This window comes from Triticum aestivum, chromosome 1B, assembly GCF_018294505.1.
Source record: "Triticum aestivum cultivar Chinese Spring chromosome 1B, IWGSC CS RefSeq v2.1, whole genome shotgun sequence".
Classification (NCBI taxonomy): Eukaryota; Viridiplantae; Streptophyta; class Magnoliopsida; order Poales; family Poaceae; genus Triticum; species Triticum aestivum.
The window spans coordinates 365,618,770-365,628,701 of NC_057795.1; the positions used below are offsets into that span (position 1 = coordinate 365,618,770).

Sequence of the window (9,932 nt, forward strand, 5' to 3'; positions counted from 1 at the left end):
ACCCTTCCTCGTCTTCTTCTTCGGTCCCTTGGAGGGAGGCCGCAACCTCCACAAGGCGACATAGGCATCACTGCATCAGATTCTTCACCGGCAGGGTGGAGGTCAGCCATCGGAGGAGTAACGACCGTTGAATTCATTGTGTTCAACTCCAATATGATGAAATCATTTGCAAGGGTGCGAGTCGATATCCATAGCACCGTCGTCGAGGACTGGGGACAAACGGGCGTGGACAAAGGTGGCACTACGACAAGAGAGGGAGAGAGGGGTGGCACGATGCGGGCGAGAAGAGCAATGAGAAGGAAAAATTTCGTTTTCGTCGAACCATTTTTCGGATGAAGTGCGCTCCAAATATCCCCATAGCCATCAAATATGGAGGCTCGCGGGTCGGTTTGGATCATGCTCCAAAAGTTATGGCGATCGAGTACAAGATGACGGCTTTGCTAGAGTGACATTTACAACCAAAATTGACATAATGACGGTTATTATGATAATCCGACCGGTACGACGACTCTACTAGAATTGCTCGAGAAAAGTCCTAGGTATTAACTTCTTAAAAAGCCTCTTCTCTTTCCTCATCCACAAGAAAAAAAGATCACATACTTTCCTCCTACTCCCGTCGACATCACCTTTGGTCCACCCCCATCTCCGATAGCCTTTGGGCCATGAAGATGCGGAGGACCTCGGCCCCTCACGGGCGGGAGGGACCTCATTATTGTTCTTATTAGGTTTAGTGTCTTGGTTGAGGCTTGGTGGCGACAACGACGTCCCTCAGTAGGAATATGTCTCCCACATTCTATCACCACCCCAAATGTGTGTCTTGCGTCATCGGAGAGCGTGTGGATGTATGTCTCTGTCAGATCTCGCGGGGTTCGATATGTGCCGGTCTTCGGTGGATCTGTTTGGATCCTGTCTTTGTTAGTCTTTGTTTGGGTGTTTGCAGATTTGATCCTTCCGATTTACGACTTTCTTTATCGGTGATGGTTGCTGTTGTGATGTGTTGGTCCTGTGAGACCTTAGCACGATGACTTCCGATTGTCCACTATAACAAAGTTATCCTAGCTCCAGTGAGGGAGGGGAGCGGCACGCATTCGGCTCGCTCTAGTGATTGTACTGGTTGCTAGGTGGTCTGTGGATCTGGTTGTAATTTTGTTACCTCCCATGTTTTTTGTACTATCATAAAAAATGAATAGATTGAAGGTTTCTAAAAGAGGTCCTAGGTAGGATCATGACACCCAGTCCGAGTTTATTTGCTTGGTTTACTGTACATTTTTTCAGATCGCTAACCAAAGCCTGCCGCTTGGTCGTCTGCTATGCTATACCGAGCCTTCGTGTATTCTTGCTCTTTTGGCTGGGCCTTCTAGAACTGATTAGATCCGAGTGGATACGTTAGGTGAGCTAAAACCCTATTGGAGATGCAGCCACACTCTTTGGTGCATGTAGCAGAAACTAGGATGCCCGCAGGCAGATCAACGAAAGGTAAAGCGAGAATATTTTGGGTTGATTATTTCTATTTTCTTTTTATGCATGCTTGCAATCATTGAAATGCGAGTAGGGGAATGGTTTATGCGTCGTGATAGTACTAGTATGAACTCAACAACAAGAAAAGGTAAATACACTTCGAAAAAAGGTAAATACAAAAAAGGTTGAAAATAATGTGTCCGTGCGTTGAACTGGTACGGTATTCGGTGCTTGGCCAGTCGTTCTTCCCATAATGCAAAAGGAACTATATCCTTCAATTTCCAACATTAGGAGGTACTACCTCTGTCCTACTTTATTGGTTCTCATCGTATTTTGTGTCAAATTTTAATCATAAATTTAACTAATAAAATGTTGCTAGTTAAATTTATGGTCAAAATTTGACACAAAATATAATGGGGATCAATAAATCAGGACGGAGGTAGTAACACGCGAGCAAAAAATGGCATGAAAGGCTTCCTTCTGTTTCAAAATGTAGAAAGGTGCAATTTGAGAATAAAACTGAAAAAATATATAGATCAAAAACGAAAACCTCTAACAGAAATGCATGCCCAAACAAAAATTTCGTACTTATGCATGTGAAAATATTTTTATAGACATGTGGCCCAATCGTATTGGAAACCTACCATAACCTAACTCCTCTTTTCCCTGAAAAAAAAACTAACTCCTCTTTGAAGCCACACTCCATTGTCACCCAACAATATGGAGGCTTTTCGTATCCATCGTTAAGTTCTGCCAACAATATGTATTACACCCAAATTCGTCCAATCCACTCCATTGTCACCCATACACGAGGGCCTAATTGGATAACCTCATAAGAATATGATTTAACAATCTTAACTATGTTAATAGAATAAATTATATCAATATCAGCATGCGCAGCACGATGATCTGTGGCGACAAACAAGCATGTGCCCTCTAAAGTTCTATCGTCAATCAAACGATGATTTGAGAGTTTAACCATCCATGACTAACAATCGATGCGTTGGATGTTGATTATTGCAGGTTAGTTACAATTGGATTCATAATTTTCATTCAATTCATGCACGCCCATATAATCCCAACCTTGCCGCCGCTCGTTCCCCTCTCTCCTTACTTCCACAAATTAGTTGCCAACAACGATGGGTGATTCTTAGGTCTGCAATTCGTTCCAATTCTCCCTCCTTCCTACATCTCCTACTCCCCCAATTCTTACTCCATCTTTGGAATTTATTTTCTTTACTGATGCTTTGTGCCCACACAAAAATGCAGGTTCTGCGCAAGGACGAATTCAAGCAACATATTGTTAGTGTTGACGTATAATGTGCTGCCTAGTCTTTTTCATAAGATCGGTCTTTTGGTTGCATTGGCTAGATCATGCACTTCTACATGATATCGAAGCCAAGATGTCTTGAGTTCAAGACCCGGGTGGCGCAATTAAATTGCAGCCCATTTTCGGTCCACGTTTAGACCCGAGGGAGCCACACGTGAAGGAAAGTGTTGACGTATATGTGCTGCCTAGTCTTTTCTCTCAGATCGGTTTTTTGGTTGCATTGGCTAGAGCATGCACTTCTACAGTTAGGTTTCTAACATTTTTCCAGCTGAATATGTTGGTATCCAATGACTAACGGATAGGTTAGTATTAGTGTGCTCTTATGCCTCATTTATCTATATTAATGCCTCATCTCATTACATGTGTCTATGTATCCTTTAATCGTACTAGATGACCTGGTTGCGCCAATGGCGCAAGAAGCGAATTAGAAAGAATGTTAGTAGTGAGTAAGTAGGAGATGTAACTGGAAATATAATGCAATGTGGATTGTATTACATCATGTATTAACCACAAATCATGAAATCAATACCAGAGAACCAAACAATGTCATCACCTCTGTACTAACCACCAACATTTTAGCATAAGGAGTATCACAATTACAATTAAAGAGGCATTGTCCTCAGTGCTGTCCCTGAGCCCTTCACAAGGAGAGTTCCAAGCCTCGCAACTTCTTCCTCCAGCTCTGCACATGACCCTCGGTTACGAACTTCGTCCCTCAGCTATGATTATTTCAAGAATAAATCAACATGCTATTTCTCTCACATGTAACATGTTTAGAATTTAGTCAGTCTCACTAATCTTTCAGCTACAAAGGCAGAAAGAAAAATGGCATGATCAATAAGTAAAAAAAACTGGAACAATAATGCTTGTAACAATAATGGCTATATTTTTATCATCAAATTTCAACAATAGATATCTCTCCTATATCCCTCAAAGAGCAAAAGTAACGAAATGAACTTTGATGTACACAAACACATTCAAATAAGCAAATCAGAGCAAGGCAATATGCATCATACCTTCAGGATGCCAAGCGGTCGATTAGTAGTGCTAAAATGAACCGATCAGCATACCTCCCACCTAATTTTATTGGCCCTATTTCTTCTTTCTCAAATCAGCACTCGTTCAACCAGTAATCCAATTAGTTATACATGCACACAATAATCAATAGTTTCCCTTCCCCCTATTTCTAATTTGGAAAAATCACTAGAATTTGTCCCCTATTTGTAGTTTACACTGAAATCTGAAACCAGTGTGTGCAAGTATGTTTAAACACCCAGCCAAAAATCTGAGAAAAGCAAAATAAGAATTTGAATGCCCAATGAAAATTAAGCTTGCTCTCTCTCCCTATTCTCAGCCATACATGCACCAGACAACACATATATAGAAAGAGAGAGACGATCAGATAATTTTATAGGTCCTCCTTGACTTGGCCGCTTCGAGCTGTGCTAGAATCCATGGGATGGCAGAACACCTTTTTTAGTACAAGCACACTGCAAGCCACCATCCACCCTTGCTTATTAATGAAATAAAATAAAGTATTCCAAGAACATGGATCAGTTATAAAAAGTACCGATATCATATATCCCTTGGCCTGAGCTTGCTAGTGGGTGCATCCACGGCGCCGGGAGCGTTGTTCAGGCCAACGAATTTGTGCCGTAGGCACGGCGCTGGACTGAACACAACACCTTACAATGGAGAAAGAGGCGACAATAATCAATATAGCAGCAGAAGTAGTCGCCCAGCCAACAGAGCAGCAGATAAAAAGGCAAGGCAATGCAAGTACAACAAGACCTGTAGAATAGAATGAATTAGAAACCTACATGACAGGCCGTGTTTAGAGAGCTGTAAAGAGCAAGCACAAACATTGTTAGGCAAAGCAGCAGATAACAAGCCAACCAAAGGAGAGAAATCAACCTACTGCCCAGCCGGACGATCAACCTAGAAGCACACCATAGTTGGAATCAGAGGCTTACAAAGGAATAAGAAGCAGCAGACGACCATGTATGAAAGCAGTAAGCACATGGTCTACTGGATTTTGCAACCCATAGATTATTTATTTGCTAGTTAACTTCCCTTTATTATAAGTGGGCAACAAGCATTACTCTTTGCATATATAAACAGTAAGCAGGTGATCTGTTGGATTCTATAACACATATATTACACCTTTCCTTTATCAGTAAGCAGCTACCATTGGTTTGGGCATACATAAACAATAAGCAGCTACCATTGGTTTGGGCATACATAAACAATAAGCAAGAAATTATTTCCATCCAGTATATAATACAAAAATAAATATTCTCTGGAAGGATATATTCATAGATATATCAAATAGACATAGTATACGCTCCAACGATAATGGTATACCTGTAGAAGAAACATAGCCTCAAGAAACGGTGCTCCAAATGAATGTTGTCATATTTGTCCATAGTAAATAATCCATTACAGCAGAAATCAGAAGCCAACATCAGTGTGGTTCGCAATAAGAGGAGGCCATTCTGTTCGTGCCTAGCAGTAGCACAACAGCGACTCGAGGACAATCTACTTTACATGGCAAAAGATCCAAGTAAGAAGAAAATCTAATGTCATATCTTAGTATATGGATACACTTGAGTTGTTATAAATACTTAGGATTTCAGAATGGCAAATTTAAGCAAGAAAATGAGCTGTTATATTTACTTAGGAATTCAGATTATTACGTTTCCTATAGAGGCCCTATAACCTGGATAAACGTAGCTGCAAATAAGATCAAGTAAAAAAAAGCTTTAGTAAATTCATGAAAGGCAGATGTGAAGATAAAAGGCATGACAGAACTGTCCAGATTTTGTATCAGACAGTCATATATACAGGACCAAGATGACTGCACCCAAAGTTTGATATTTCAATCAGCTTAATTATTTGGCACAGATCTTTGACACAGCACTGCCTTGAACTGTGTTCTGCGCCGCAGAAAACACAAACTAAAATTGATGAAGTTGAGACAACTAAGGGTACATATATTGCATTAGTAAACAAATAACAATAGAATGTACTTTTATGTAGAATTAAAAGTGTGGAGAGAAAATAAATAAACCCGAGGGAAAACTATCTATTAGTCCTCATAAATCAAAACACAACATGTTCAGGCTTTCTCAGTCAACAGTCTACTCAAATGTAATTAATATATAGCAGATCAATGACAAAAACACATGCCAAAACATGCCGGCCAAAATAAAGAGGTAGAAAGCCTATTTTAAATCCATGACTGGTTACAAACTTGCATCAACCTACTACATTAAATATATAATGGCAGTTCTGGATGTTGCTTAACATGGAGCATAGTTTGATGGTGCAGTGCAACCTCATAAACTCTGCATACAACAACCTGTAAAGAAATGTGAACCAAAATAAAGTGTCATTGCTTCAAATGATATAACATACCAGAATGCCATTTCTTCATATCCCATCTCTCGAACAGAGGCATGCCAGTAAGAGGTTGCCAGTGCGTACATCAAGCCATCGGCAAAAAGAACCGGAGAGACCAACCTGCAAAAATAATTGCAATTCTTTTACAACAACAAATCTTGTGCAAGCAAATGACGTGAAGGGAACAAAAGATAAGCAATCAACGTGGTCAATGAGCAAAGGTGCTCCAGGGCAGAAGGAACTACACACAAACTCGTGGAGAAGCAACCTGAAATTGGTAAAACAAAGTGGCAGCTAGAAACTAACCTGAACTAATAAGAACATGCCATGGTCAGCCATCACCCAAGCATGAAAAACAAATACGGGGCATTTTTTAGTGATGCAGGGTCACGGCCTTGTTGGCGAGGTCTGCAACTCCTTCTCCGGTCCTCTCTGCTCTCCTCTGCCTCATCTCATAACTACTTCTACTAATTGTTGATTGGGCTCGGTTGCTGTCAAAATCAAGACAATTGCATTCAAGCACAACGCAGTACCTTATTCAAGAAAGAACAACACGCCTTAAATACAGTAGGTGTATCCCATGGTCACACCTAAAAACTTAGGAAAAGTATGTAGTCCGTGCCCCAAGTATAAATACTCTGTTCTCACCTTAAACTATCACAAAAGAGAAAAATAAAAACACAACTGCTAATATAAATGCAGACCAGTGCACAACATATTAGGTGAAGATTTCCAAGCAACCAGATCAGTTTATTTTTTGCAGGTAAGCAACCAGATCAGTTTAGTTGCATACAGCATGCATGTTCATCCAACTACTTCCATAAACAGTTGAATTACGCTTTCATAAACTCATTCCCACCAATCCATCCATTATGAGTAAACAGCAACCACTACCCAATTGCTTATCAAGAATAACCCAAAGCAACAAGCTGAACATAATTCTATCACCACACCGTTTTGAAATCTTTTTCTTTTTTAAGCTAATCAAGCCTGCTCCTTTTCTTTTTTGGTTAAAGCTAGGTTGGTGAGCTTGGAGAAGAAAAGCAATTAATAAATTTACCCAAAATAAATTATCTTCTTATCTGCTTTAATGGAACATAGTAAGAACGTGGCGTTGCTGTCTGTGTTAACAAGCAAGGTAAGCAAGAAAAGCAATATATAAATTTTATTGTTGCGCCATCGGCCCAAGAAGCCAATTAGAAGAGATAATTATAATCTGTTAGTAGTCAACAAGCAAGGTAAGCAAGATTTCAGTAACCAGCATTAAAGAGCCAAATAACACAGTACAACTGCCAACCAATGATTTTGATGTAAGAGAGATTTCCTACCTCTTAGGCTAGGTTTGGTCAGACTGCACGTTCTTCTCATCTCCGGTAACCACAGCATCAGCATTCTCACCATCCAGCTTAGTTTCCTATTTTTCATGTGGGGATCATCAGTGGAAGAAATTTGTAACAGGGAAAAACAGTAGTTGAATTTAACAGAAGCACTAACATCTTCCTTGGATATAGGTCAATAGCATCTTCAACTGAAGTACTTTCTCTACTATCGACAGAAGCCGACACAGGAACCTTGGCTTTGGAAGGTTAAGTGAACAACTTGCAATGGTGGTTCGTAGGGCAGGGTGATTTGCTGCATTAAAATGCAAAAGCACATAAGGCGTAAGCAATCTAAAAGGAAATGTTCAAGAAGTAGGTAGTTCAAAGGTAGATAATGCATCACACACTTTCCATTGGCTTTTTTTTAAGTGGGACTCACTCACCAAAGTTAAATTAATGGAAAATTAGATATGGGCTACTGTTTAAAGAAAACCCAGAGAAAACCACCATATACCAGGTTCTTATTAATGCTATTGTTTGCTATCAATATATCTATTAAAACTCTCCTACCTGATGAGAGGAAAATGACACTACAGGATGGGGTCTGATGGCATAAAGAAACCATCATGATTGCACAGATAGCAGCCCCTGATTAATGTGAATATGAGAGAGAAATGGGAGCAGAGTGGGCTGGAAGTACAAAGAAAACTAACCTTAGGTAAGTTGCTCACTAATGATGCAGAATCTAGAGGTACACACTGATGATGCAGAACCTGGAGGACACCTGGTCATATACACTCCGTCAGTATCTACCTCCTCCATAGGTGAAGACCTGATTTTACTCTGAATCAAAGAGCAGCCCCTTGAAGATAGGAAAATGTAGGCAATTAATTATCAGATTAGGAATTACCTCACCTTTGCTCTGTTGCTAGTCAACCAAATTGACTCTGGTGTGCTGCCGCAAATGTGGTGCTATGGCCAAGGAAAAAGCTACAGAGAAGGAAGAAGAAACCAGTGAAGAAGGGATCTAAGTTTTCTGCTGAGTATAGGAAAATCCACAGAGAAGGAAGAAGAAACCAGTGAAGAAGGGATCTAAGTTTTCTGCTGAGTATAGGAAAATCTATGGAGATTCATTGTTATAATCAAAATAAAATCAACAACACACGAATAGGAAAGAAGAGGATGGAAGAAGAACAAACCTCAATGACATGAACGGAGCAGAGGAAGCAAACTCGTTGCCTCGGACCTGAGGGCGAAGTGAGGGATGGAAAGAGGAAAGAGGGAAGAGGGCGAATCAGAGAGGGAACGAAAGGGACGGCGTCCTCCCCTGCCTCATACCCTCCCCAGATCGGGGCCCGAAGCAGCCGCTCCCGCCTCCGCCTTCTCGCCCCTAGCCGGCGCGGCGTGAGGGGCGGCGACCCGGCGAGCCCGTCAGTCGAGAGCCTGGCCGGTGCCGGCGGATCAAGCTCTTCTGGCAGTACAGCACGGGCGCGCCACGCAGCCGGCCAGCAAGCTCTGCCGCCCGCGCGCGCACGCCGACGTCCACGTCGATGGCGAAGAAGAGGAAGGCGGCGAACCAACCGTGGGGGTCGACAATGGCGGGGGGAGAGAGAAAGAGAGGGAGAGGGTGAGGACGAGGGGGGAGCCGCCGGGGACCGGGGGGCTGAGGTGGGGAGGCGGCTAGGGTTAAGGAGGTGCACGCGCGTGCGGTGTCGCTGCTTGTTTCTCCACGGACTGTAATTTATACCCCTACACGTGAAAAGACTAAAATGTCCTCGGCGGGGCACGAAATTTACAGGCGGTGGCGGCAGCACTGTTGATAGCGATTTAGGGGCGGCGTGGCTACCTTCGTCGTGCCTAGCTCTTCTTCAGGCTTTATAAGGTAAATGTTACTCTCTATAATTGTTTAAAATAATTGCATCTTGTCTAGCAGGTTATTTAGCAAGTGAAAAATCCAAAGAAGAAATATACAAGGCCCTGATGCGTCCACATCACACCTTGGATAAAATGAAAGTGCTTCCCAAATGAAAACGAGGAAAACATACAGATGTCATCCAAGGTGTTGATGCATGGACATGCCAATCTAGATAGATGAAAATATTGTGCTTCCAAAATCAAAACGACCATGAAGTTGCACTATGGGGAGACCATGTGATACGTATCAAACGTACGTTTTTATTATCATTATTTCATGCTATTATATTATCATTTATATATATTTTTATAGTTATTTATATTATTTTTATATACTAACTTTTAATTTAGTACCGAATGTGAGTTCCTATTTTCTGCTTGTTCTTTATTTCGCGAGAAATCAATATCTACGGATGTCAAAATGCCTTGCCAATTTAACACATTTTTTTGGGCAACAATAAACAACGGAATCTTTGGGAGAGATCGAGCCGAGACAAGAGGGGCCCACA

At 41.4% G+C, this 9,932-nt stretch overlaps 1 long non-coding RNA gene across 23 annotated transcripts; it reads right to left on the minus strand.

Annotated features, from left to right (window-relative positions):
• Positions 1 to 3,248: 3,248 nt before the first annotated feature.
• On the minus strand, positions 3,249 to 9,204 carry LOC123124683 (uncharacterized). 23 transcript variants are annotated; one of them, XR_006461213.1, is made up of 10 exons: positions 8,709 to 9,204; positions 8,425 to 8,499; positions 8,223 to 8,341; positions 7,685 to 7,822; positions 7,519 to 7,604; positions 6,497 to 6,681; positions 6,206 to 6,310; positions 5,153 to 5,326; positions 4,359 to 4,579; positions 3,249 to 4,278 (listed from the first exon to the last, which is right to left on the minus strand). It is a non-coding gene; the product is annotated as an uncharacterized lncRNA (long non-coding RNA). The 23 variants fall into 23 exon arrangements; XR_006461216.1 differs by having other exon boundaries at positions 4,359 to 4,630; XR_006461206.1 differs by having other exon boundaries at positions 4,359 to 4,726.
• Positions 9,205 to 9,932: the final 728 nt, after the last annotated feature.